The 26145-nt window shown below is 46.3% G+C and overlaps 1 long non-coding RNA gene across 1 annotated transcript; it reads left to right on the top strand.

Moving 5' to 3' along the window:
• The first annotated feature begins 1962 nt into the window (after positions 1 to 1962).
• On the top strand, positions 1963 to 22338 carry LOC143690301 (uncharacterized). Its single transcript, XR_013179125.1, has 3 exons — positions 1963 to 2047; positions 9033 to 9088; positions 21700 to 22338. It is a non-coding gene; the product is annotated as an uncharacterized LOC143690301 (long non-coding RNA).
• The last annotated feature ends 3807 nt before the right edge of the window (positions 22339 to 26145 follow it).

The following is a 26145-nucleotide window of genomic DNA, read 5'->3' as shown; positions in this document are numbered from 1 at the left end:
GACCTTCTGGGGCTTATGAAGGACGTTAGACTCGGGTCAGCGTGAGTCTCAAAGGCCCCTGCAGCATATCTCCCGGTGACTAGCTCGTATTTAAGAGGAGCAGGCCCTAGGCTGTTGGCTTTTGGAGATCAGGGATTGTGCTTTGCACATTCAGAGCTCCTCTCCAGCGGGCATGCACCAACCCAGCAGTCGTGATTACTAAAACACTGACGTGCACCAGGCAGCTGAAGAGCTACCACCCGGCACACAGGAGGGGGATGGGGTCCTTCAGCAGTGAGTCCAGCAGGGTCTCTGGCAGCCCTGCCTGCCTGGTCAATGTCGACATCTGACTATACCCTTAAAATGTAACCCGGAACCTGGCACGTTATTATATGAGTGAAAAAATGAATGAATGAATGAATGTATATAGCAGCAACCATTCAATAAATCTATGTCATGAACTATTTTTGGAAACTGCAGGTATCCCTTATGCAAAGCAGAGCATTCTAAGTACCTCTTAGACAGCATTTTAAACTGGTTTCAGAATTCAAGTCACCCTCTTCCTGCTACCTGGGTGTTTATATCACACGTTCCAGTCGTTCATCCGGGGCAGCCAGCAGAAAAGCTTTCTGTGCTGAGTAACACATCCAGAGCAAAAGACATGTTTTGCTTTACATACCTAAGTGAAGAATTGGTCCCTGGCCGAATGTAATGGAAGCCATTTGTTCTGGAAAGAGCAATTCAAAAGAAGATATCACCTAAAAATCGGTTTACTCCAATTCTGTCCTTTGATTGACTATGAAAGATATTTGGGTGTAAGAGTTTTGGGCACTGGCGGTGGGGGAGCTTTAATTTCCCATGCCGGTGGCCTCTGGGAAGTCTGTCTGGTAACTGTAACCATTTGCTCCTGACACGTGTGACAGACCCATCTGAGTGGTAACGATGCTTCTTGTAGTGTCTGGCAGCCCCCATTAGAGTCCCCTTTGGAAGTGGCTCCCACAATGTTTAGCCAGAGTTGTAAGGGTTTTAATCAGTGAGAAAAGTGGAGAAAAACTCCTTACATCTCCTCTAGAAGATGCATACCCTTGAGTCCCCACCAGGGCATCTGGCAACATTTTTCCTTTTTTTCTTCACCTATCTCTGCAGCTTGAGGCAAAGGGGAGCCATCTTGGTTTTCGTACTAGGCACTGGGGAAGGTGGCCCCCCGAAACTGCCCTCTTCTTTTGTCATGGTTTCTTTCGTTTAGATTGAGCCAGGGAATTGTTTCTCCCTCTTGGAACTCTGATTTTTCCTAACTCAACCCTAAAACCAGAGCCATGTGACCTCGGGGGGGGAGGGGCGGCAGAGATTGGGGGGGCAGTTTCTTCTTGGGCAGCGGGAGGAGGGCAGTGGGGCGGTGGGGAGGGACAATCCCAGCCCCTGCAGGTCATGGGGAGCGAAGTGGGGCTCCAATGCCTCTCACATCCCTGATGAGTGAGCTTCTTGAGGCGTGTTTCTAAACAGAACTAAGGGGCTGAACCCCAACCCTTGCCTTCTTGTGAGAAGCAGTGGGCGGGGTGGGCAGGGGCGAGTGTCAACCTTTGTTCAAACCCTTGTAAAGGGGGCCGCCCGGCCTACCCGGGGCTGAAGGGGAGCCCACACCCTGCCCAGAAATGACAAATGGAAAAGACAGAACGGATTCCGGCCAGGCCAGAATTCAGCTTCTGGAAAGGGGTTGTTTTGTCGCCAATGCCATAGAAAACACATCCTCTTAATGTATTAAGTAGGGAAACAGCACAGTCACACATGCTGGAGGTTACCAAGGGAAATGGGAGCCAAGATTAAAATCTGCCAGCCCAGTGGCTCGTGGAAGCATGGAAGGTCCAAAGAGGAAATCTAGCTCGCTGTTGGTAAATTTTTTTTGGATGCTGTTTATGTTTGAACTTTTCTCTGTTTTCCTGTAGAAACTTCCGTACCCTCTTCCTGTGTCCCTACAGAGGCCCGGACACCGCAGCCCCAGCACTGCCACAGCACATGGGCTGGGCTCCCCTTCCTCCTTCCTGCAGGGACATCCTTTCCTATAGAAGAGGTAAGAATGCACAGTTCATGTGAAAATGTTATTATATTCCTTATCTCGGTCATTTCGTGATTTGCTGCTTGGCGACAATGTCAGCCTGGCCACGCTCACCAAGAGAGGTGGCCCCAGTTCCTAGCAGTGGCTTGTGCTGTTTTCTCAGCTGAAGAGGGCAAATGGCTGTTAAAAATGCTGCTTGTTTTCCAGGATCTTATCAAGGGTTCACGTCTAAGGCCAGGACGAGAAGGGAGGGCTCCAGTTTTTTTCTCTCCCTCCTCATTGTTTCCCACTGAACTGGCAGGAAACGGGGGTCCTCTACCTGTCCCTCTGGGGAGCAGGACCGATTCAATTCCCTTTTTCAGATGTATCCGTTACCACCAGAAGCTGGGGATATTTCCGCTCACCCCTAAACTTACACAAATGGCGTCTCCCGGGGTTGGGACTGAATCCAGTGTGAGTGGGGGGCTGTGGGGTTGGCAATGGCCAGGACGCGCCTCACAGGGCCCCAAGTTGGTTTTGTCTCATCACTACCCCTCGTGAAGGGCCTTTGGGGGCTGTGGACCTTGATTGGCTCCAAGTTTGCGTGAATGTGGTGTGTGTTCAAGTTTGTGTGTGTGTGTGGTGTGTGTGATATATGTGTGTGAATAACGTCAGGGGTTTCACGTAAACCAAAACAGTCCATTGAAACAGCTGCCCCCTGGCCTGTGCTCCAGATGGTAACGCGGGATCAGAAGAGGGTAGGTCAGTTCCGCAGGACGCATGGCGTGGCGTGGCTGGCCCACTGTTCTCCACTCAAACCTGCTCAGTTAATTCATTGAGTTTAGAGAAAAATCAGAGTCTGTGTAGGTGCTTCAGTCCTTATCAGATCAACCCCAGATGGCTACATTTGGAAGGAACTGGTCTTTTTACTGCCTGCGGATAAAGCTTGAACATGGAATTATATAAGCCACAGCGCTCCATAAACAGGACGATGTCAACACCTCACATTGGAGCTTTGGCTCAGATCCTGCACGCTCACTAGTCGTCACCAAACAATCCTTTTCCAACCCACCTCAAGAGCTCAAGTGTGAGAAAAAGCCCTTGAAGTCCACTCTGAGGGGCTCCTGGCTGTCCCGCGGTCTCAGTTCTGGCCTCCATCCAGCTCCCCAGGCCCCCCATACCTCCTGGGAGCTACTTGTACTTTTTCTTTGCCTAAGTTTGGACATTTGCAGGTAGAGAAAAAGTCTCTAGACTCCTCCTTCCCTGTGGGTCCTGGATGGCCCCTGGGTGGCTCCTGCTCCCAGAACTGCCTTCTCTGTGGCCCCCCATGTCTGGGTCTGCGGTGAGCCTCGCTGCCCTGTGCTCAGCCTGGGGGACCCACCTGATGTTCCCAATACAAATGTCTCACAGATCTGCCAAGAGCCACTCCGTAGAAGGTACTTCTAAGTAAGACGAACAACTTGAAATCAGCCTCTTAGGAATTTGATCTGTGGGAGAAAAACATCCTAGCGTCTCTATATTATAATAACCAACGCTCCCCCCATCCCATCATCCCCTTTCTCTCCTTGATACTTCACCTTCTTCTCTTTGAAGCAATTGGGCTTTTCTGTGCTGACTGCCTTGGAGAAGGGAAGTCACAATGGAAAACAGGAAGAGAAAAAGAGATCCTTCCTGACTTTTGGGTTTTAAAAACTTAGGCCATGGGGGAAGTGGAAAAGCCCCACAGAGAGGGCAGAAGATTAGGAGGAGATATCATAAGTGAGAGCGAAATGCCTGTCCGGCCCTACCATCTGACTGCAGGAATTGGGGACAGCCGGAGGGGAAAGAAAACTTAGTGGGGCTGGGGAGAAGAGGGCCAGATCTGAGGGCCCCATGTGGATATGCGCACACTCAGCGTCCACAGAGCACCCAGTCAGGGCCATGCCCATGGGGAAATTTTACCTGGAATGAGCCGAGGTATCGCCTTATTAGAGCCAGGTGGGGCTCACTCACAGGAGCCATGCGCATCTCCCCTGCCCATCTCATTGCCTTGTCCTTTGGCATACTATGAGGACTTCCCTTGGACAGTGGCTGGCATTTTGCTCACTGACCACTTAGTAGGAATAACACCTGTCTGTGTCCCAAACTTGACTGTGTCCTACTTTGACTCATCCCACATGGCCAACCCAACATGCAATATTTCAGGATACTGTAAGCACTAGGAAGGAAGATGGGGCCCTTGAACATCTGGCAAGATAGCATTAGAGAAGGAGAAGTCCATTATATCCACAAGTTGAGAGGCTGAGTATAATCAGCTCAAGATGTTCCACGAACAAAAGCAATGGCTAAATCCCGCAGCCCCTCCCACTTATATGGCTCTCTGGCCTTAGAAAGGGAGCCACATCGCTCTTTGTGTTTGAAGAACTGTCAGTAGTTTCCCACAGCTGGGCCAAGGGTCCATTTCAGTGATTCTATCCTGTGTCGCTCTCCTAGTCTCTGATCTAACCTTGGTCCTGACCCTGTTGGCTGGATCTCCAGTTTCTCATGTCCCTCACTGTAGGTCCCTCCCCTCCCCAGCGCTGAGGACAGAATTTATGGCAGCCTGCATCTTCCCTTTTTTGCTAGGGTGTCAGTCCAGCCACCCTTCTTCTCATGGGCATATTGGTCACATACCTAGGGGTACCCTAACTTCCCAGGAACCCTCAAGACTCTCTACCTTCTAAGATAGAAGAGCTCTGCTGTGGGTTACAGGTAAAATGGGGTCCTCAGGGCCGCACCCAGGGGGTGGATGTTAACCTGGAATGGGCCAAGGTATTATGTTATCAGAAGAAGTTTGGGCTAGTGGCCTGCCTGGATCCCTTCTCATCAGCACGGAGTCCCTGCTTCACTCTCCTTCTTCCCATGTGCCTGGTGAGGTCAGACCATCCTGAGGACTTGCCAGCTGGAGGAGGGTGTCTCAGGCAGACTCTGCTCCAGGACCTAAGGAAAAGGCAGTCCAGCGGTAAGAGCCAGAGGGTCATACGATGGGCCCGGAGGGCAGGTGCCAGGAGCTGGGGCTGGAAATTAGAGGAAAGGGGGTGGAGGGAAAACGGATCGGTTTTCAACCATAAAGTTCTCTGATCACATCTAAATTGAAGAGATGAAAATGGAAAACATAAAGTGCTTTACATACTTAGGTGACATATCAAAGGGCTTCCTTGTCACATCCTTGACATATTCTTTATTTTCATCTTTGCCCCTCGCCCCCTTCCCTGCTCCACAGAAGCATTTTAGACTTAATTAATGCTTATAAAGTGTTCTACAGTCTCAGGTGAAAGTTATTATACACACGCAAGACCAGTCCTCATCATGGAACCCTCATCTGATGAGAAGTTCTGTTAAGCCTCAAGTCAAGTGAATATTAACAAGATGTAAAGATGTTAGTGCATCTTTCAAAGTCTGCCACTACCTGTGGTGGGAAGAAATGCACCACGAAAGATTTTTCATGGTGAAGTTATAATAGTATTCAGAATAAGAAAAGAAAAAGAAAGAAGCAAACATCAAGGGTTTGAGTACCCAAGAGAGCAGACCAGTTAGCAGACATAAAACAGGCCCTCAACTAAGGTGAGAGCGTGACTGATTTTTAGGTAAGGTTTTCAGGTCAAGTCCATTAAAGGAACTGTTGGGTGCATAAGCTTTCATTGTGATGCCTTTTCTCTGAACTAAATGCCGGCTGAAATTAATGGGACATGGGGTGGGGCTTGGAAATGTTTATTAACAAACAGAGATTCTCGTGGAAATTCTGAAAGTTCAGGATTTGAGGCTGGGAGAGGGAGGATGTTCTAGAACACTTCTTTTACCAATTGCCTTGGCAATCATATCCATCTTTGGCCTGGAAGCCTCAACATCGCAGATGGTGGCTGTTCCAATCAGTCTGGGGCCCGCCAAATCACCCCCCCTCTTCCTCCTTTTCCAACAGATCTCCAGTGGACAGGTCATGTGCATGAGAAATAAACCTTTATTGTTCAAATTCACCCTTGGGGGAGGGGCAGTATTTGTTACTGCAGTACAACCTAATCCATTCTAACGGAAACGCAATGCTTTTAGCATAAGAAACTACTTATATATTGAAGTAGGGAATTATAGCAATGGAAATCCATCCTGAGTCCACTTAAAATACCTCTTTTGTTGTGTGATTCATTCTATAGCCTGGTAGAAGACCCCAGCTCCTTGGTTCGGCTCTTCTGTCTCGAATTTGACTTTCTGTTGTGCCTCCCGTGGCTCCCATAAATAGATCAGCTCCTCAACTTAGACTGGACTCTTTGCCGCAGACTCTCCACAAAGCCTTATTTATTTATTCCCACTCCCCAGAGTGTTCCAACTGCCTCCCTAACAAGAGCAGCTCCTCCTACTGTTTTCTACCTATTTAAGTCTTATACTTTGAGTGTAATGGTTACTGCATTTCTGGAAATCAACTAGGAAACAACCATGAAATTGTAAAGCAAGATTATTGTGTTAACTGTCAAACACAGATAAACAAATAAAATACAAGAGGGCCATGTAAGAACCAATGATGTCAGCAAGAGATATGCCAAGGGTTATGATTCTGGGCAACTGGGTTTCTTGCACATTGGTGTGAATGTCCTTTACTGCCACAGTGACATACCTAGGACTTCATCCTGCAGCTGCACTAGCACCAGTGTGCAAAGATGCACACCCAGGCTACTCACTGCAGTGTTTATAATGGTGAGAAATTGGAAACGACCTAAATGGCCACCCATATGGCACTGACTAAATTAATCATCATAGACCCATAAACTGAAACCCTAGGCAGGTGTTAGAAAAGGATTACTTAGAACAGTGTGTGTATTAACCCAGACAGATAAGCAACTTGCAGAACAGTATACATGATATGATTCCATGTATATTACTAAATATACTTTATATTCAGAACGTCTCTGGAAATTATTCACTAAACCAACAGGGGAGGCTGCATCTGTGTGATATGATGGCTGGGGTGGGGGTAGAGGACTTTTCCACTTTTAATGCTTTTTGATAATATAGCCTTGGCTATCATACACTGAGAACTTTTGACAGGCTGGGCCCACCACTAGATTCATGTGACGATCCTCACATTATAATCCATGAGGAAAGTATTTTTATTATCCTCAATGGGTAAGGAAACTGGGGGACCCAGTGGGTAAGTAACTTGCCCAAAATCACAGACCTAGTAAGTGGCAGAATCAAGATTTGAAAATCAGGCAGTTCTGCTACACGATATGTGCTCTTAACCACTGCATGACAATCAAAGTAAATAATAACAATCTTTGAAGCCTGTTCTCCCTTAAGACCTTCAAAGCTGTTGCTTAATGGGAAATGAGATCCTATTAAAAGAACTTTTCTTTCTATGATGCCATCTCTGACCACATCAGGCCATTCATTTATTAAATGAAATATCTACTATGGGCAAAGGGCCTGTTTTGGATGGTGCAAAATACTATACGTAAGTCAAATAAATCATCATCTCTGCCAACTATGAGTTTGCTGTCTAGCAGAGGAGATAAAATGACCCCAAAAACTAAGAATGGGAGGGGCCACAAGACAACAGCTAAGTCCTTTGAGTTCAGAGAAGCACTCTGGGAGGCAAAGTCCAGCTTGGAAGGCAAGAAGAGCGTCAAAAAAAGCAAATCATTTTGCTTGACCTGAGTGGAGTGGAGGATTAGATGGGGGAAGGACTTGAAAGCCTAATAAGGTGTGCGGTCTTTGTTTAGTCGGAAATAAGATTCCATGTAAAAAAATATTTGAAGAAGCCACTGACAGGATCAGATAAGCAACTTAATGATAACAGCAAATATTTATAAAGTGTCAGACAAGTACTAAGTACTTTCACATTTATTAAATCATTTAATCCTCAAAGCAACTTTAAGAGGAAGGCAACATTGTATCACTTTCCCAGCTTCACAGATGGGGCTCCTGAGTCACAGAGAGCTGCAGTAACTGGCTAATTAGGTAAAGGAGCTGCAACCTGAACCCCAGCATTCTGGCTCCGAAGTCCACTCCTTAACTGCTTCACTAGATCTTCTTTGGTCACAGAAATGTCTCTGTACATGGGTGGCTTGGGGAGGAGAGAGCCTGAGGAATGGCAGTGGAGGAGGCAAACTGGGGCTTAGGAATATTATAATACTCAAGCCACCATCCCAAACTCCTAGAAGGTTTCGTTCCAACCACTCATTTGTCCTTCACTCTACTGTTTCCTTTTCACACGTGTGTTTGCGTTCTCTTCCCTCATAGAGGGGAAACAACCCAAAGCAGGGGCCTTCTATGGCAGGTGTAAGACATAGCAAGCACACACATATCATGTAAGGGTTTGGCTTAGTTTCTAATATTCTGTCATCTTCTGATTCCTCAGGGAGTAGATCTTGGCAGTAATGATTGTAACCAACTACACTGCCTGGAACGTCACCCTTTCATCTTTTCCTACAGACAGCATTGCAACTCTAAGCTGCAGAGCAGTCTCCTAGGGTGAATAAGGCAGGCATTCTCATCTTCATGCCAAGTGCCCTGCCAAACTCACAGAGCTCCTAGGCCCTAGAAACTAGGTCTTCGATTTCCAGTCTGATGCTCTTTCTAAAGCTGAAGAAAATTCCATGGTTCGCTATGACAGTGCTCTCCTAAAAACACAACTCACCTCTATATGTTCAGCTTTGCCTCTGAGAAGCTCAGTGTTTCTGGTCATCTTTCCAGCATACACACATGTGGGCAGGTGTGACCAAAGCTCCTTTCAAGGTGGGGGGACATTAGCAGGAGTTACCTGTTTGGTGGTAGGCCACTTGCTATCAGTGCTAGAGAGGGAGGGAGCTGGAGGCCAGCCTCCCGTGGGATGCCCCCCCACCCATCACATCCCTTTATGTCACAATTTCCTGCACCATCCATTTTAAAGTCGCATTAATTTCGTTGTCCTTGTGTTCGTCCCTAAACACTTTGATGTGGACTTGGCCATGAAGTCACACTCTCTGACTCACTTCTACATCAAAGAAACTAATTATGAATGAACTTACCCTAGGTTACAGCCGGAATATCAGAATCCTGGAAGTCATTGACTATCCCAGCTAATTTGAGGTAAGAAACCTTTCTGGGCACGATTACCTGGAATAGTGTGTGTGAAAGTGTCTCATACAGTGTCAGGCACGTGTCAGCCGTTCCATAGCAGATCATTTCTAAGCACCTTCTTCGAGCAGGCTCTGTTCTAGGTTCTAGGGAATAGAGCAGTGATCAAAACAGGTGAGAGTCCTGTTCTTGAGGAGCCAAGTTGGAGGAGACAGAATAATCAAGTAAATAAAGAAGAGGGTGAAAATGCCACAGAGAAAACAAAACAGGTGACATGGTGGAGGGCGACGGGGAAGTTATATTGGATGGGTAGTTGGGGAAGGTCTCTCCAAGGAGGTGTCTTCTAAGGCCATCTGAAGGCCTGTGGATGCATCATTTGTTCAGCAGTGAACATAGGCTTAGCCAAAGGAACCAAGGAAGACCGGATGGCTGGAATATGAGCAAGAGGAAGGTCAAGACAGAGTCCTGGAAAGGTGTGATGACCAGACCACAGAGGGCTACTGTAGACCGGGAAAGGAGACTAGATTCTAATCCAAGTGTGATGGGAAGCCACTGGCAAGATTAAGGCAGAAACCTGATCAAAGCTGGGTGGAGAAGAAGAGAGAACAAGGAGGTAGCTGCAGATGTCCAGGTGAGATAGGTGGGGCCTAAACTGGGATCGCCTAATAAAGATGGAGAGACATGTTTGGGTCGTCCTTTAAAATTGGAGCCCTTAAGACCAGCCCTGTTTGGGTTTGCTAATGCTGCCAGAATGCAATATACCAGAAATGGATCGGTTTTTTCAAAGGGGATTTATTATGTTACAAATTTACAGTCCTAATGCCATGAAAATGTCCAAAGTATGGCATCTCGAGAAAGATATGTTGACTGTGAAGAAAGGCCAATGGCGTCTGGGGTTCCTCTGTCACATGGAAAGGCCATGGTGATGTCATGACAGCTCCTTCTCTCCGTGCTTCTGGTTTCAAATGGCTGTCTCAGCACCTGTTCCTGTTAGCTTTCCTTCTAAGCATCTGTGGATCCTAACTTAGCTTCTCCAGGGCAGACCCTGGGTTTCATCTCTTAGCTCAGCATCTTCATATGTCTGTGCCTTGGTTTATCTCTCTGCTCTCTGTGTTCTCTGAGTTCTCCCTCATAAAATGCTCCAGGAAATGATTAAGACTCACCTTGAATGGGCTGGGTGACATTTCCATGGAAACAACGTAATCAAGAGGTCCATCCCACAATAGGTCTGCCCTGACAAGACTGGATTAAAAGAACACGGCTCTTCCGAGGTACATAACAGCTTCAGACCAGCATGGGCCCCCAATAAATGTTTCCTCCGGTGTTTTCTTTTCTCCCTTCCCTCTCTTCCTCCCTTGCAACAGCCCTTCTTCATTTAATTTGTTAAGCTTTGGCATAAGGTATTTTTTAGATAATTTACATCTTTTTATTTAAATGACTAGATCATACTTGTATCCAGGCCAAGCAGATTCAAGTTAATTCAACAAAACTTTGTCGAGAAGAGAGTGTGTAGCGTGGGAAACACTGGGCCTTCTCATTTCAGATGTGCCTTCTACTCACTTTAAGTCATTTCCGCAATCGGTTTTGATGGGTGGTTATGAGCCCAGCGCTATGATAGGTTCTGGCAGAAAAGTCACAGCCCAGCTTTCAAAAATCTCACAGCACAATAGTGGAGAAAGAAGGATAAGGAAACAAATGCCAATATGGGGAGATGAGGGAAATACAAGTCATAGAGAAGTGGTAGGGTGCAGAGAGAGGTGGGCTGGGGGCGGGTAACTCTGGGAGAAAGGAAGAGGAGAAGGCTTCTCAGAACAGTGCCTGCTGCCCTGTAATGAATAGTTCCCGGGTGGCAGGAGAGGAGGGTGTTCTTAGCGGGGTGGGTAGAGCATAAGCACATACAAGGAGGAGCGAGATGGCATGGTTTCCTTGAGGAACCGTCAGGCGTTCAGCACTGCTGGGGCAAGCATAGCAAGGCAGGGAGGGGAGCCTGTTCCCGTGGGCAGGACGCAGCTCTCAGGGGCCTCGTTTATCATTATTAATGAGCTTGGATTATATCCTGCATGTGATGGGGCATCTGAAAAGGGAGAGACCATCAGATTTCCCTCTCGGCTTTCGAGTCACTTTAAAACCCACACACGCACGTTGTACGAGACTATTTACAAAGGTATATGAATGAGGGACTTTGAAAACATGTGGCTCCAAAGAAATTATATAACTTGGAAAGGGCAGGGATTGAGGAGAGGAAAAATCACAGTGGCTCAAGGAGGGATTCTTGGCCCCCTTCCAGCCCCTGGGAAAGAAAGTCTGGCCACGGGAAAAGCGCCCCATCTGTGATGTCTGAGGCAAGCGCGGCCCCTCCACAGAACGGGGTGATTCATGCAGAATGTGGAGATGAGACCTGCCCATTTTCCAAGAGCTGCGATGCCAATTCCAGCTGCAGTGAGAAGGTGACAGGAGCCGGGAGGCCGGGTTGTGCCAAGGTCCACGCTGCCAGCGGGTGCCCCGTTGCAGCAGCTCGTGAAAACTCCCGCTTGTGCTCGGGGCGCTTTCACTGGCTGGGCGGCGTGGCCACGGACACGGGACGTGCAGCTCCCAGGCCCGGCTGAGTGCACCATCTCGGAGGGCCCCGGGGGACGGTGTGAACGTCTGCACCAGCGCACAAACGCAAAGCCCATTTTAATTCCACTCTGATAGGTGTTCTTTAGAGGCCACATAAAGCCAGGATAACGGGGTGTTACAAACAGAAGTCACGGGTGGTGTCGCCACGCTGACATTTCTCCTGTGCAGAATGAACTGGGAATGTAAAAGCTTTGACTTGGGGACCCACCCCCACTCCCCGCCAAGGCTTCCAAGCGTTGTTGTTGGCTGTTTGGCTTCTGGTCGCAACGCTGAGATGCGGCCCAGTCTTTGCAGTGTGCGCAGAAGCCAAACCGGGCCCAGGGCACGGCTGGGAAACGCAATGGGAATCACTCTATTTTTTGGAATGAAAATGCTCACGCCTTCTCTGTGGCCAGCTGCTACAAAAATCTCACAGGCCTGCTCAATGGGGAAGTCAATAGATACTTGGCTATTTGGGCTTAAAATAAAACTAATTAAAATTAAATATAATTAAAAATACAATTAATCAATTGCGTCAGCCACATTTGAAGTTCTCAGTAGCCATGTGTGACTTCTGGCTACCATGTTGGACAGAGCAGATCGAGCACATTTCCATCACGGCAGAAGGTTCTGTTGGATGGTGCTATTTTCAACCACCAGCTACTTGGTGCCTTTTTCTGAGACCAGAGACTCGGAGTGCCGCTTCCCATAGGGCTGTCATGAGAGTGGTAATCACATGAATGATAATAAAGGTGATGGTCAACTTTATTGAGCTCTCACCCTGCTAGGCGCATGCTAAAGTCATGAGTGACAGGTTAATTTATTAAGAAGTTGATTTTTCTTTTCCATTGTATTTTCCCTTTTCAACCCCCAAACCCCAGAAGGAAGTGGCCATTAGCCCTTGGGTAAGGAGAGGTTGGTGTTGCAGCGACAGAAGTCAAAGCCACAATTGTCATGAAAAATGCACAGCTATATGACGACGTTGTGAACCCTTGACTGTACACTTTGCATGAGTACATAGTATGTGAATGTATCATATATATCAGTACAAAAAAAAAGTCAAATTCAACTGAAGACTTACCCACTTGTCTTTGGCGAAAATACTAAACTTTTGGAGGAGAGAGTACCGGGTCTCCTGGAAGAGGAGAGGAGGGAGGGAGAGAAACGCAGGAGAGAAGGAGGATGGAGACGGTCCCCGGAGTGCAAAGGGGATGAAGTTTCAGCTGCGAAAGTCCTTTATGTAGTGGAAATAAATCCCAGTCCCCTGAGAGCCCGACTGTTGCTGAGATTCCCAGGAGGGAATGGGCGTCCGTGCGCCCAGAAGGCTGGGCCCGGGCAGAGGGGGACCCCACTCTTGCAGAGGTCCCTGTGTCCCTAGCATGGCTTCAGACTGGGCTTTAAGGGTCCCCAAGCCGGGCCACCACCAGCGCATACGATCCCTTTGCACAAGTTGGAAAAAGGCGCCCTCTTCCTCAGGTACAATGATTTATTTTTAAGGGAGTAGCTTACCATGCTCCCTGAACAGCTGTCTCTGGCGAGTCCTTCCAGAGCCCCTGAGGGTAGCAATGCCGGCCTCAGGCCCACACCTGTAGACTCTCTCCCGTTCATGACATTCTGTGCACCTGGGCCCGTGGGCGGCTGGCAGGTGAAGAGACCCTGTTAGGTGGGAGGGAGGGACACCTGGCAGCGGAGCCCTGAGGGCCATGGGCAGGAGAGAGAAGCAACTGCTGGAGTGAAACGGGGCCAGGTACGGTCCCATGCACAGTGAGTGTGCATGCGGGCTCCCCCTGCGTGCGCACCGCGGGGCCGCCTCCCTGCTCAGTGCCCGGCCCTAGGCCCTGGGTCTCCGCACCAGCCCCTGCACCCCCCACGCCCTGTGGCCTTCCTGGGAGGCAAATCGAGTTTTCTGCTATTTCAGCGTGACTGGCCTAGCACACTTAAGTTTGTGAAATAAGTCATGCTTTATGCATGGTTGAGAAGAGAGTCCCAGAAGGAAACTGGTGGTGGCTTGAATGGAGCAACTGGAGAGGGATTAACGGAACTGTTGGTAAAGGGGTCACCAGGGTTAAGAGAAACCAGTGGGAGCAGGGAGAAATGGGGAGCTAGCACAGCTGGGCGCAGAGCTCCCTGGACTGAAGGGGGCAGGGACAGAGCAACTCCTGGAGGCTGGAGGACGAGGCCCCGTGGCCGGGGCGTGGTGAGGAAAGCAGCCACTGCCCACCCCAAGCCAAGGCAGCCGGGGAATAAGTACCCCAGCCCCAGTTTCCAGCACCCCTCTCTCCACCAGCGCTTCTCACAGCTGAACCCAGAGTGCGAGCCTGTGTCATACACTCCTTGCTGGTCAGTTCCCAGGTGATGGGGAGCGGAACTAGGACAAACAGAAAAATCTAGAACATCTTCTAGAAATGCATTATTTTATCTGGTTCTCCAGTGGCCCTACAAGTTAAAGCCCAATTGTTGTCCCCATTTTCTAGACATAAAAGCTTAGGTTTGGGGAGGAGCTTCAGTAATTTGTCTTATTAGATTCTACATGTAAGCTCCATGAGGGCAGTGACCCTGTTTACCTTTATCCACTCATATCCCCCTAGTAAAGTATCTGGCATGTAGTAAGTACTCACCAAATGTTTGTTGAATGACTGAATGAGTGAACTCCTCCAAGGTCACCCAGCTACTGCGTGGCAGTGCAGGATTTGAACCAAGACTGTCTGATGCCAAAGCTCATGGGCCTAACAGTTTCATCAATGTCTCTAAACTATAATCTGTAGATCCCTCTAGGTCTGAGAGTATGCAGAGATAATCTAAAATTTTGTATTCCTCTCAGTGATGGTCTTAAAATGTTAGCATATCTAGATCACCTGGACGATCGTCTGTCTAGAAATAGGTTGTGAGATTTGTAGCCCCTGCCATGTTGGCGCTAAGTGGTACTACTGTAATCAATTGAGCTAATCAGAAAGGAACATGGGTGGACTTCATTCCTGAGTGATTCCTAAGTGAGGCCAGTGGAGGTCAGATGATGTCATGGAATGCCGTACAAACCAGAAAAGTGGGGGGCCACGCAAAATAGAACTTGGCACTGGGGGGCTGGAGGCAAAGCCTCCTTGTGGTCAGTGATTTAGTTTAATCCAACACCATCTACCACCTGTCATGTGATTATGGCTACTCTGAGTTTTACTGGTTTTGCAGAAATCTTCTTTTTGTTTTGTTATTGTAAATCCAGTTGGCATTACAGTTGCATAGGAGGAGTTTAGATATAATTTCTGCTTATATAGTTTGGGGTGAAGAATAATTTAAATAATGCTTTTTTACGTTAGCTTTTTTTAAATTGTGCCCAGGCATTACTCAAGTGTAGGGAATATTTGTGCTGTGCTACAAAAGACAGTATGAACCACGAAAGGAACTTCCCAGAAGCAGCCCAGACCTAAGCAGAGGTGATGGGGAGACCAGGAAGAGATTAATTCTTTTTTGCCAAAGCTGGAAATATTTACTTATTGAGCACCTGTCAGTCACTGCACTGAGTTCTTTACATGTGTCAAGTCCTCCTAATAACTCTGCAGTGGAAATATTTATGTCCCCATTTCACAGATGGGGAAACCGAGGCTCAGGGATGTGAGTAACTTGCCCAAAGCAAACAAACTAGAAAGTCAAGCACAAGCCCTCAAGCCCTGTCCATCTGCCCTTAACAATGTTTCTCTCTGAGGATAGTTCTTCCTGGCATCGAACTAATTTCTGAAACCACAGAAGGATGGCAGAACACTCTTTGATGTGTATTCCATTTTACAGTACGTAAGTGATTTCATAAAAACGAATAAAGGTTTACGGATTTTGAAAACCCCTCCACCTTCTAAGTCCTTATGAATAGATGACAAAGAGCTATTCCTGCCCCCTGCAGTGAATTTCCTGCTATTCGTACTGGCAGCAAAACGGCCTATTCCCTCCTGGATTCTGGCTACAAAGGGTCCTCAATCTTGGAACTGACATGTGAGCCATTTGTTGCTTATGTGGGTGTTAAGTAGGGAGCCGCTGATGCCTTAGCTCTAATTGTTATAAATTTTGAGCATCTTTGAACCTGACTCCCCTTCCCACAGAAAAACATTCCTGTGTGGACAGGAAATTATGTCCACTGAAAGTCACCTGGAATCCCATGGCTAAAGCTGTGGGAAGGATCTCTGAGGGCTCAGGGGCAGCACTGGGGCTGCTCTGGCTTCCCTAACCCCTGGGCAGCTTCCCTAACCCCTGGGCGGCTTCCCAGACCAACGGCATCGCCTCCGGGAGTGCCGAGGTGCCACGGAGACGCTCTGCTTGGGAATACAGGGCTTCGGGGGCCACAGAGAAGTGCCATCCGCCAGCTCGTTCACGCGCCGCCACCCGTCCTCACCGCAAATCTGAGATGAGAAAACGGAGCCTCAGAAAGTTTCGATGATTTGTTGGGGTTTTGAATCCAGGTCTTTGGACCCCAACCTCGCCCTCATGTATATTATTCCAGTAATTCCCCCAACCCCCTCAGAGGCCACGGTGTGCTCGGAAAGGAAATCCTCACCAGCACACACTTGGATTGCTAGAAATGTGAACTCTGCCAGGCGGGCATTCTCCAGGTGAAGAGCTGAGGTTCTAGGCCTGGATTGCTGGGTTCAAATCCCAGCTCCAGCACTGACTGACTGTGTGACTTGGGAGAAAGACCTTAACCTCTCTGTGCCCTTCTTTCCTCATTTTTAAAATGGGACTAATAATAGCATATAATAAATGGGATATAATAATAGCATCTAATGCTATTATTAGTGTTTTGAAGAATAAATTAATACACATAAAATCTTGAACACAATGCTTGGCACATAGAAAGTACTAAATATATTAATCATAATTATTTTGTTCACTGCCAAATTATTCAGCATTTAGAATAGTGCTTGATACATAGTGTGTCCTCAAATACTTGTTGAGTGAATTAAGTGAATATGTTTTATCAGATGATGCCAAAAATAATATCATGGAGAAGGAATCCTCAAAACATTTTTTATTCTGGTGAATATTTATCGTATTTACAGGAAGTACCTCTCAGTGACAGTGACATCTAACCTGACATTTACAACATTTCTAGGTGACTTTAATTATCTCAAAGAAAATTATTTTTAGTCACTTTGGCGTTTAAACAATAAATTCACACCAATGGTTAATACAACTGGCTGGTATGCAACAGGCACTCAATAAATATCGGAGGTTGTTGATAAGCACAACATTTTGCATTTGTTTTTGGAGAGGGACAGAGGACAGGAGAGCAGCATCAATTCCAGAAACCAATTTCTGCAGAGACCGGCAAAAGGGACACTCAGAGCTGGTCTCAAAACAACAGATATGGTTTGAATTCTTCTTGTGTTAGGAGACGCGAGCTCTACTCCTGAGGGTGGGATTTCAGTAGGGTTTTCTTCCTTTCCTGGATCAAGGACCTCGGCTTTTCTGTAAGTTGAGAATCAGCAGATTGGCAGCAGGGACAGTTTCACCCAGGCAAGAGGCAGGGGCTGGGCGCACAGCGCACCTGCTCATCGCTGTGCATCAGTTTCTCCAAAAAGTGCTTCAGCTCCAGCGCACATCCCCCAGTGATGACCGGAGTGCTGGACATCAGTGATCACAGGTGCAGATGGCCAGCCAGCAGGCTGCTGGTATCTGTGCGATTTTTCTAATATCAGGAAATTTTACTGCTTGGTGTTTTTATTATTATTTCTACTTTGCAATCAACTTTCCTTTTCCTATTAGATGTTTGTGGGTTTTGGGCATTTACTTTCAGAGCCATTGGAGTCCCTCCTTCCGGGACGGATTGGGCCCTCTTGCTCCCTCTGGAGATCCCTGAGGTGGGCTTGTGAAAACCGCTCAGCCTTTTTTGCAGCATGGCTCACATGGCACGGTCATTTGTCTTCCACTCAGAATTCACCTCCATTGAGCCAGGAACCAACGAAAGGTGACAGAAGCTTGCAACTTCAGGCAGGAAGGTCTGCCCCTTTGCCCTGGGAAACGAAGAGGAAGGTGAGGAGGAAGATGATAAAAAAAACAAAAACAGAGTTAAATTGAGACATGTGCCTCTCACACCTTTCCGGCTTCCCCAGGAGAAGTTTTGAGGGTGGAGGCAGACTTTTTTTTTTTTTTTAATTAATTAACGGAAAAAAAGAAATTAACCCAACATTTAGAAATCATACCATTCTACATATGCAATCAGTAATTCTTAACATCATCACATAGATGCATGATCATCGTTTCTTAGTACATTTGCATCAGTTTAGAAGAACTAGCAACACAACAGAAAAAGATATAGAATGTTAATATAGAGAAAAAAATAAAAGTAATAATAATAGTAAAAAAAAAAAAAACCTATAGCTCAGATGCAGCTTCATTCAGTGTTTTAACATGATTACTTTACAATTAGGTATTATTGTGCTGTCCATTTTTGAGTTTTTGTATCTAGTCCTGTTGCACAGTCTGTATCCCTTCAGCTACAATTACCCATTATCTTACCCTGTTTCTAACTCCTGCTGGACTCTGTTACCAATGACATATTCCAAGTTTATTCTCGAATGTCGGTTCACATCAGTGGGACCATACAGTATTTGTCCTTTAGTTTTTGGCTAGACTCACTCAGCATAATGTTCTCTAGGTCCATCCATGTTATTACATGCTTCATAAGTTTATCCTGTCTTAAAGCTGCATAATATTCCATCGTATGTATATACCACAGTTTGTTTAGTCACTCGTCTGTTGATGGACATTTTGGCTGTTTCCATCTCTTTGCAATTGTAAATAACGCTGCTATAAACATTGGTGTGCAAATGTCCGTTTGTGTCTTTGCCCTTAAGTCCTTTGAGTAGATACCCAGCAATGGTATTGCTGGGTCGTATGGCAATTCTATATTCAGCTTTTTGAGGAACTGCCAAACTGCCTTCCACAGTGGTTGCACCATTTGACATTCCCACCAACAGTGGATAAGTGTGCCTCTTTCTCCGCATCCTCTCCAGCACTTGTCATTTTCTGTTTTGTTGATAATGGCCATTTTGGTGGGTGTGAGATGATATCTCATTGTGGTTTTGATTTGCATTTCTCTAATGGCCAGGGACATTGAGCATCTCTTCATGTGCCTTTTGGCCATTTGTATTTCCTCTTCTGATAGGTGTCTGTTCAAGTCTTTTTCCCATTTTGTAATTGGGTTGGCTGTCTTTTTGTTGTTGTTGAGTTGAACAACCTGTTTATAAATTCTGGATACTAGACCTTTATCTGATATGTCATTTCCAAATATTGTCTCCCATTGTGTAGGCTGTCTTTCTACTTTCTTGATGAAGTTCTTTGATGCACAAAAGTGTTTAATTTTGAGGAGCTCCCATTGGAGGCAGACTTTTTGAAGACCATTGCTGGGCATCACGATGGCTGTGAGACACCTAGGGGGTCCTCCTAATAAAATCCTGTTTGCTCAGGTATAACTAAGGCAAGTGGTTCTAAGAGAGGAGGTGGGAAAGGGCCCTTGCAAAGAACTGTGTGCAGAGACCCACCCTGCACACTCACATCGCCAATCCCCCATCTTACCTCTCCTCCTTCTCATTGTCTCTTCTCCCTCCCCACTGGGTTCTCTTGCCTCTTGTCTATTTCTGCCCTACTGTAAACCTGCTCTCAACTTCAATTCTTAAAGCATCCTTCCTCCTTCTGCTCAACCCCAGCCCCCTCCCCAAAACAACTCCTCTTAATTTAAACCATGTTGGTCACACCTCTTTAATTTCTACTTGTTATTCACAGAAGGACAGTGTCTCCTTCTTGTGTGCATGAGCAGATGCTGCTTTACAGATTGTGCTTTGGTAGATCTGGAGGTTTCACGTCTCCAGGCAAATGTTCACTGACACTCGGGACTCCACCAGGTGAAACTAACTCCATCATCTGCATCTCCGAGCCCACCCACTCCCACTGCTGACCCTCTGGCCCCCCTTTGCCTCATCCACCTGGTCACCCCCAAACTAGATTCCCCTCTGCCTCTTCCCTCAAGGCCTATGATATCATTGCACCAGCTCGCAAAGCTTTTATCTTCCTCTCTGTTTCCATTGTCCTGGTTCAAGCTTTCATTGCCTCCCAGTCCTGCTCAGGCACCTTCAGTTCCTCCCCTTTCCCACCAGACTTAGCTCTCTGAAACACAGACCTGAGCTCATGACTTCCCTTCCGTGGCTCCCCATTGTCTAAGGGCAAGTCCAGTTTCCCACAGAAAGACACTCAAGGCTTTTTACCACGAGGCTCAACCCAACTTTTCCGGCCCCATATTCCCCCACTGCACGGCCACGTAGCCTACACCAGAGGTATTCTAGGGCCCTGCAAACAGGATGCACAGTCGTCACGTGTTGAACAAAAGAATGCATTTCGCCTTTGCATACTTCGCAAGGGTTGCACAGTGCAATCCCACAGCAGGTTCTCGGTCACTGTGCATTGAATGAAAAGTGCTTTGTCTTAAGCTGTTTTGTTCCATGATTATAGCAGCTAGGGTTCAATACCAGGCCCATAAACTGAAAATGCACTGACTCCCGATGCCCGGAGTTACGCAGTCTTTACCCTGTCCTAATACTAACTAGTTGTGTGACTTGTGGCCAGTCCCTTGGTCACTTCACTTTTTGAATCTTGGGGTGGCTCATTAATGTCACAGGCCTGATGACCTCAAAGTTCTCCTCCAGCAGGAAAGAATGGTGGATAAGATTCTCCAAGCCAGAATTCCTGGGTTCTGGTAGCTTGCTGCCTTACCCGGGTCCTAGCTCTGGCCTCTCGGTTGTGTCTGTCTGAAGCCATCAGCTCATTCAGGGTGGAGATCACACCTGGGGAGAAGTGACTCAGACAAGTCAGATCTGTAACCAGAAAGCTCACTTATTAATAAGCAGTAGCCAGAAAACTTCCATCTGCCATCCAGAGCACCTGTTCCCTAGGTCAGTCTTACATGTGTGTTAATATATTATCTAGACTTTTTTTTCCTGGGCAAATTAAATAGGCTCTTGAGAGATTGTTTGGGCACTTGGATTCAGAGCAAGAGGAGCTCATAATTCAGAGGCAGATATTTCTAGGCTGTAACGGGGCCTGATGCCTTCGTTTTATTCTATGATCTGTTAAGAGTGTGTGGCTGTAGCAACAGAAACCTACCCTGGCTATGAGAAACAAGGAAGGAGGATCGTGAGTAGCCCATGGAGGTTTCCCCTGACCATCCTATCTGAGCTACTCTCCCCAGCCTGCATCTCTCACATCACCCTGCTTGTTTCCTCAGAGCACTTGTCCAGTCTGCAATTATCTTGTTTGCTTGTTAGTCATCTGTTTTCCACATTAGACTGCAAGCTCTTTGGGACAGAAACCGTGTCTTTCTTGTTAGTTCCTTCATCACCAGAACCTCTAGAATAGTGCCTGGCACACACGGTGTGGTAGCCATGGTTCTCTAGGGAAACAGAGCAGTCAGGAGATATCTGTAAATATTATGAGGTTTTATAAAACTGACTTGCACAGCTGTGGGGATGCAGAAGCCCAAATTCCATCGGACAGGCTGCAAGCTGGAGACTCTGATAAAGGTTTCTCATGAATTTTCCTGGAGAAGCTAGCTTGCTGACGTAGAGATGGAAATTCTTACTTCTGACTGCTGAAATGAACACTTCTCTCTGTAAAGCCTTCAACTGACTGGATGAAACATCCCTCATCGCTGAAGACAATCTCCTCAGTTGAATGAACTTACTGGTGATTTGAGTCTACAAAATCTCCTCACAGTAACAATTAAGCCAGTGCTTGCTTGACCAAACAACCGGACACGATCGCCTGGCCAAGCTGACACATGAAGCTAAGCATCACACATGGTGTGCTCAAAAAATATTTGTGGGGTGAAGAAATGGATAGAAAGGAAGAGCTAAAAATTGAAGTCCTGGGAATTACTGGAGATGGGGAAGACTTAGGAATACCTGTAGCAGGAACTTCTGAATCTTCCTTTTAGCATTGCCATCTGATGACTTAACTCCAAAAGCCTTTGTTCCTCTCTGTTTATGCTCCAGGTGGAGTCTCAGGATTGGCTGTAGAGCAGAACCTCACATGGAAGGCAGGAGGGTAGATCCTCAGGGAAAGGCCTACCACGCAGAGGCCCACTGCATTCCACCAGAGAGAAGACCCTTCTAGAGACCTGCCAGTTGGGTACAACCATTCTTTTCCCTAGAAATGTCTCCCTAAAAGCTTGTTCACCAACAGTCAATTCTTTTGTCCTCATGATTTCCACCCAAGTGGGTCTCATCCCCTCAAAAGTTTTGCCTGCTCCAAAGAGACATACAAAGGACTGCATGAATTCTCTGATGAGTATATCCTACTCCATCTTTCTATACATTTGTTTCTTGTTTTTAGCTCATGAATAACACATACAACGACTTTACGTTAGACAAAACTGTATGTTTTTACTTAACCTAAATTCCTTGTTTTCTGTAAACCCACACTTGGATTGCTTAGTTGTGGCTAGCAGTCTTGGTTGCCTAACCAACAGGCACTTACGCTGCTGTTCTCCCAAGGGATGACTCATAATGGAAAGCTCTTGCCTGTTTGCCTAGGGATTGGTGTAGGGGTGACGTGTACTCACATCGGGGCCACAGGAATGCAGCGTCTACTGGGGGCTCCTGGGAAAGACTGTCCCCCATGAAGAGAGCCACGTGGAGAGAAGTGCTTTTTGTTTTCTCTGTTGTTTTTTTTAATTGTGGTAAAATACACCTAACTTAAAACTTATGATTTCAGCCATTTATAATTCAATGGCATCAAATACATTCACAACACTGTGTAATCATCAGCACTCTTTCCAGAAGTTTTTCATCATCTGTACCCATTAAGTAAACATTCCCCACCTCCCCCTCCTCCTGAGAGAAGGGGTCCAGGTTCCTTTTCCTCCTTCTTCCTTCTTGCATGGGAGGAATGCTGGCATGTGATGCTTGGAGGCGCTGCAGCCATCTTGCAACCATGAGGTGATAAATGCAAAGAAAAAGCCAACATGAAGAATACGGTTAGATGAAGAAATAGAAAGGTTTGAGTCTTTGATGGCATCGTTGATGCACAAAAATCAAACCCTAGTTTTCTTAAGTGAAGAATAGGTGTCTGTATGGCTTAAATCACTGTTTGTTTATTGCAGCCCAAGGCATACCTAACTGATAGGCCTGTGAAGAACAACTCCTTCTTGATCTTAACTCTCACTCTTTGGCTTCCTCACACTAGAGATACTTTCTATTGCCTAATAGTTGGAGCTTTCCTGGACCCTATTGTGAACCCCATAGCCTAAAAATTCACTGTGCTCCATTATAAACACTCTCACCTATCGATATCGACATCTTGCAAAGTTTAGAACTTTTTGCTCAAAAGAATACCATGACTATTCACATAGATATATTTTTATTACATATGTTAATATATTATCTATATATATATTTTTAAAAATTCATATTATAACTCAACAGACTCCAACCTGGTGTGGTTTTAGAATTCTATACAGAAGGGGCTTAAGACAAACAATCAGGTGGGAAGTGGGTGTAGGGTCTTGAAACTGCCTCTGCAGTGCACTTTTGAGCTTAAGAAACATGCAAGTGTCTATACCATAGAGTGGAAAAGGGCCAAGGCAGCCCAAGCACCCCTGTCTCCACCTTGTCACCCCCATTGCTTCTAACCTTAAAACAAACTGCCAAAGGATTTTGACTTCCTGCTGGGGAGCAAAGTCTGCATTTAAAAGGTTTTACAGCCTGCACCTCCAAGATCGGAAACCTGATGGCACAATATGACCTTACCTGTGCATTGTCGTCAGTGCTTTCCAAATCGCTTTACCTGAACTCTACAAAAATTACCACTAGCATTTGACAGAAAAAGAAATTCAGGCTCAGGGAGTTTAAGTGACTACTCAAAGACGCACAGCAGGGCAGGCCATGGTGGCACAGTTTCAGTGTTCTCGCCTGCCAGTGCCTGCCCATGCAAGAAAAACAAAAACAAAAAACAAAAAACAGCGCACACCTAACCGGTATAGCTGGGTTTATAGCTTTGCAGACTCTTCCCACTGCATCAAGCTGGTCTGAGTTTGGGGATGGCAGCTTTAGACCTACAACAGTGTGGCTAAGAAGGAATGTTCCTAAGCCCTTAAAGGAGCTTTTTAAGAGCATAAACTTTTCCCTACCAGAGAAAACTAAAGGGTTTGGGGAAAAAATAGGTCATGCAACCACTCCACAGATCTGGGAGGTGGCCGCTTGCTACAGACCCAGCTGCAGGTCATACCCATGTATTTCTCACCGCCTTCTACCCCATGCTGGTTTAAATGATGCTGAGCAGTCTTAGGTAGAATAAGCACACGAGGAGACACTGTGGATCTTTGGATCAGGAGAAGGGAGGGATGCATCTTATTCTCCATGTACAAGTGGTTTCAGGGAGAAAGTGACCAATTCCTCAACAGCAGTATGATCTGAAATCAAGGGTCCATGTCCCAAAGAAAAAGAGGAGTATCCTCCAGAGCCGGCTGGCCAGCCAAGAGAAGGGAAGTGTTCAAGACAAAGTTAGTCCTGGGTTTTCCAAGTACAGAAGGAAAACAAGTTCCAGAAGAGACTTGGAAAGTTAGAACAGGGCCAGAATGGGAGTGAAGAGAAAGTTAAAGGAAAACTTATGTTGACAGACTGATGGACTGAAAAGGTTTCTACATAAATGTGAAGAGAAGGAGATTTTGACTTCTCAGCTCGGGACCCGGGTACTGATGTAATCTGCATAAGTGAGACATAGTGGCCTGGCAGACGCGTCAGGAATGCGGGCCAGAGGGGCCTGGGTTATTCCAGGTTGCCATGGTTTTTAGCCAAAAGTAATAGAGCTAGGCAGGGAAAGCAGGCGGCCTTGGCCCATCAGAGATGTCTATGCCCACTCTGAGGGCCAGGACAAAGAAGTCTTGTTCATCCCCTCCGTGTAACCAATGAGTAGAGCTAGTGGGAAAGTGCAGGGTTTCAGGGCACAAGGTCTGGAATCAGGCCAACCTGAGTTCAAATCCCAGCTCCCCCATTTACTTGCTGTGTGGCTTTGGGCAAATGACTTAACCTCTCTGTGCCTTGCAGTCATCATCTATAAATTGAGGCCAATTAAGCACTTAATTGATAAGATCATTGTGAGAATTAAATAAGATAGAACTGATAAAAAATAAAATGAGATCGATCTGAAAGGTGCTTAGCCTAAAGCCTGATACACAGTAACAATTCAATCTTTACCTAGGCTTCTTCATAATATAGTATATGTTAAGGTAAGACAGAGAAAGAATAAAAGACATAGCTGAGTGGTGAACACTGATTTTACACACTTGATAAAAATATGTAGAATGACTGGAAAAGAAGCAAAACTAGGAAAAGGGTTTGGTCCATGAGTTTCAGAAAAGAAAGCAGATGAAGTCATCCTGGGTACATCTACCAAGCAGACTTTTGATATGTGTCGGGCTAGAATCAGGTGAGAATTCTTAAATGCCCAAACTACCACCTGGAAAAAAAGATACTGCAGGACACAGATTCTCAAATGATAGCTCAGATGTTCATGTGGAGATAATTTTTTTCTTCTTAAAAACAATTGTAACAGTTTTCCCCACTGCTTCAAAACTGGCTCTGCCACTTACTAACTGTGAATTGTGAAACTTCTTCAGGCCTTTGTTTCTTCATCAGTACGTTGGGGGATAGTAATAGTATCCACTTCATCAGGCTGTCCTGAGATCAGATCAGTCAGTACTGGTGAAGCGCTTAGAAAAGTGCAGGTTCTGAGGGTTAGCCCTATGTATATCCTACACCACAGAAGCAATACTTATGCATTGTGCCAATGTTACACTCACCCACTATCCTGCTACCTAATAATATATACTTTAATATTTTGTGCATCTTCTTCCAACCTTTTTTTTCTATGCACATATGGTCACATAAATGTTCATTGATTTATTACAAACATGATAACTACAATATTTTCCTATAACCTGCCTTTTCACCTGGCAACATATTGGGGAAAACTTTCCATTCATCAGCCTCTGCCACCTTAGGGGATCATCACCACCTGTCTCTTTGGGAATGTGTCCCAGATCTGCCTGCCCCAGGGTGGGCCCCTGTTTATTCTAGTCCTACCCCCATCCCCCACCAGCTGTGCCCTGGGCCTCTGCCCACCTGTGCACCCTACCTGGCTCTGCAGGTCCTCTGAGTTCCTACCTGCCTGCAGCTATACCGCACTACCCCAGAGGAATGCTCAATCAGAGAAGTGTTACTTCCTTTCACTACTTCTCTCTCAATTTCCCAGTAAATAGGATCAACCTAGGCTGTGCACACTTCACAGACTTTTCCAAAGGGTTAAAGATAAAGAGAATTAAAATGGGAGAGGAAAACTCAGAATCGTTTAACTATGACTTGAGTCAGAGCAGAGAAAAAAAGAACTGTAACATTCACAAGAACTCCCTTTATCAGCATACCCCAGTCCCTACTCTCACT

The sequence above is a fragment of the Tamandua tetradactyla genome, chromosome 7 (assembly GCF_023851605.1).
Source record: "Tamandua tetradactyla isolate mTamTet1 chromosome 7, mTamTet1.pri, whole genome shotgun sequence".
NCBI classification, from domain to species: Eukaryota; Metazoa; Chordata; class Mammalia; order Pilosa; family Myrmecophagidae; genus Tamandua; species Tamandua tetradactyla.
This window is presented reverse-complemented; position numbering and strand designations above follow the sequence as displayed.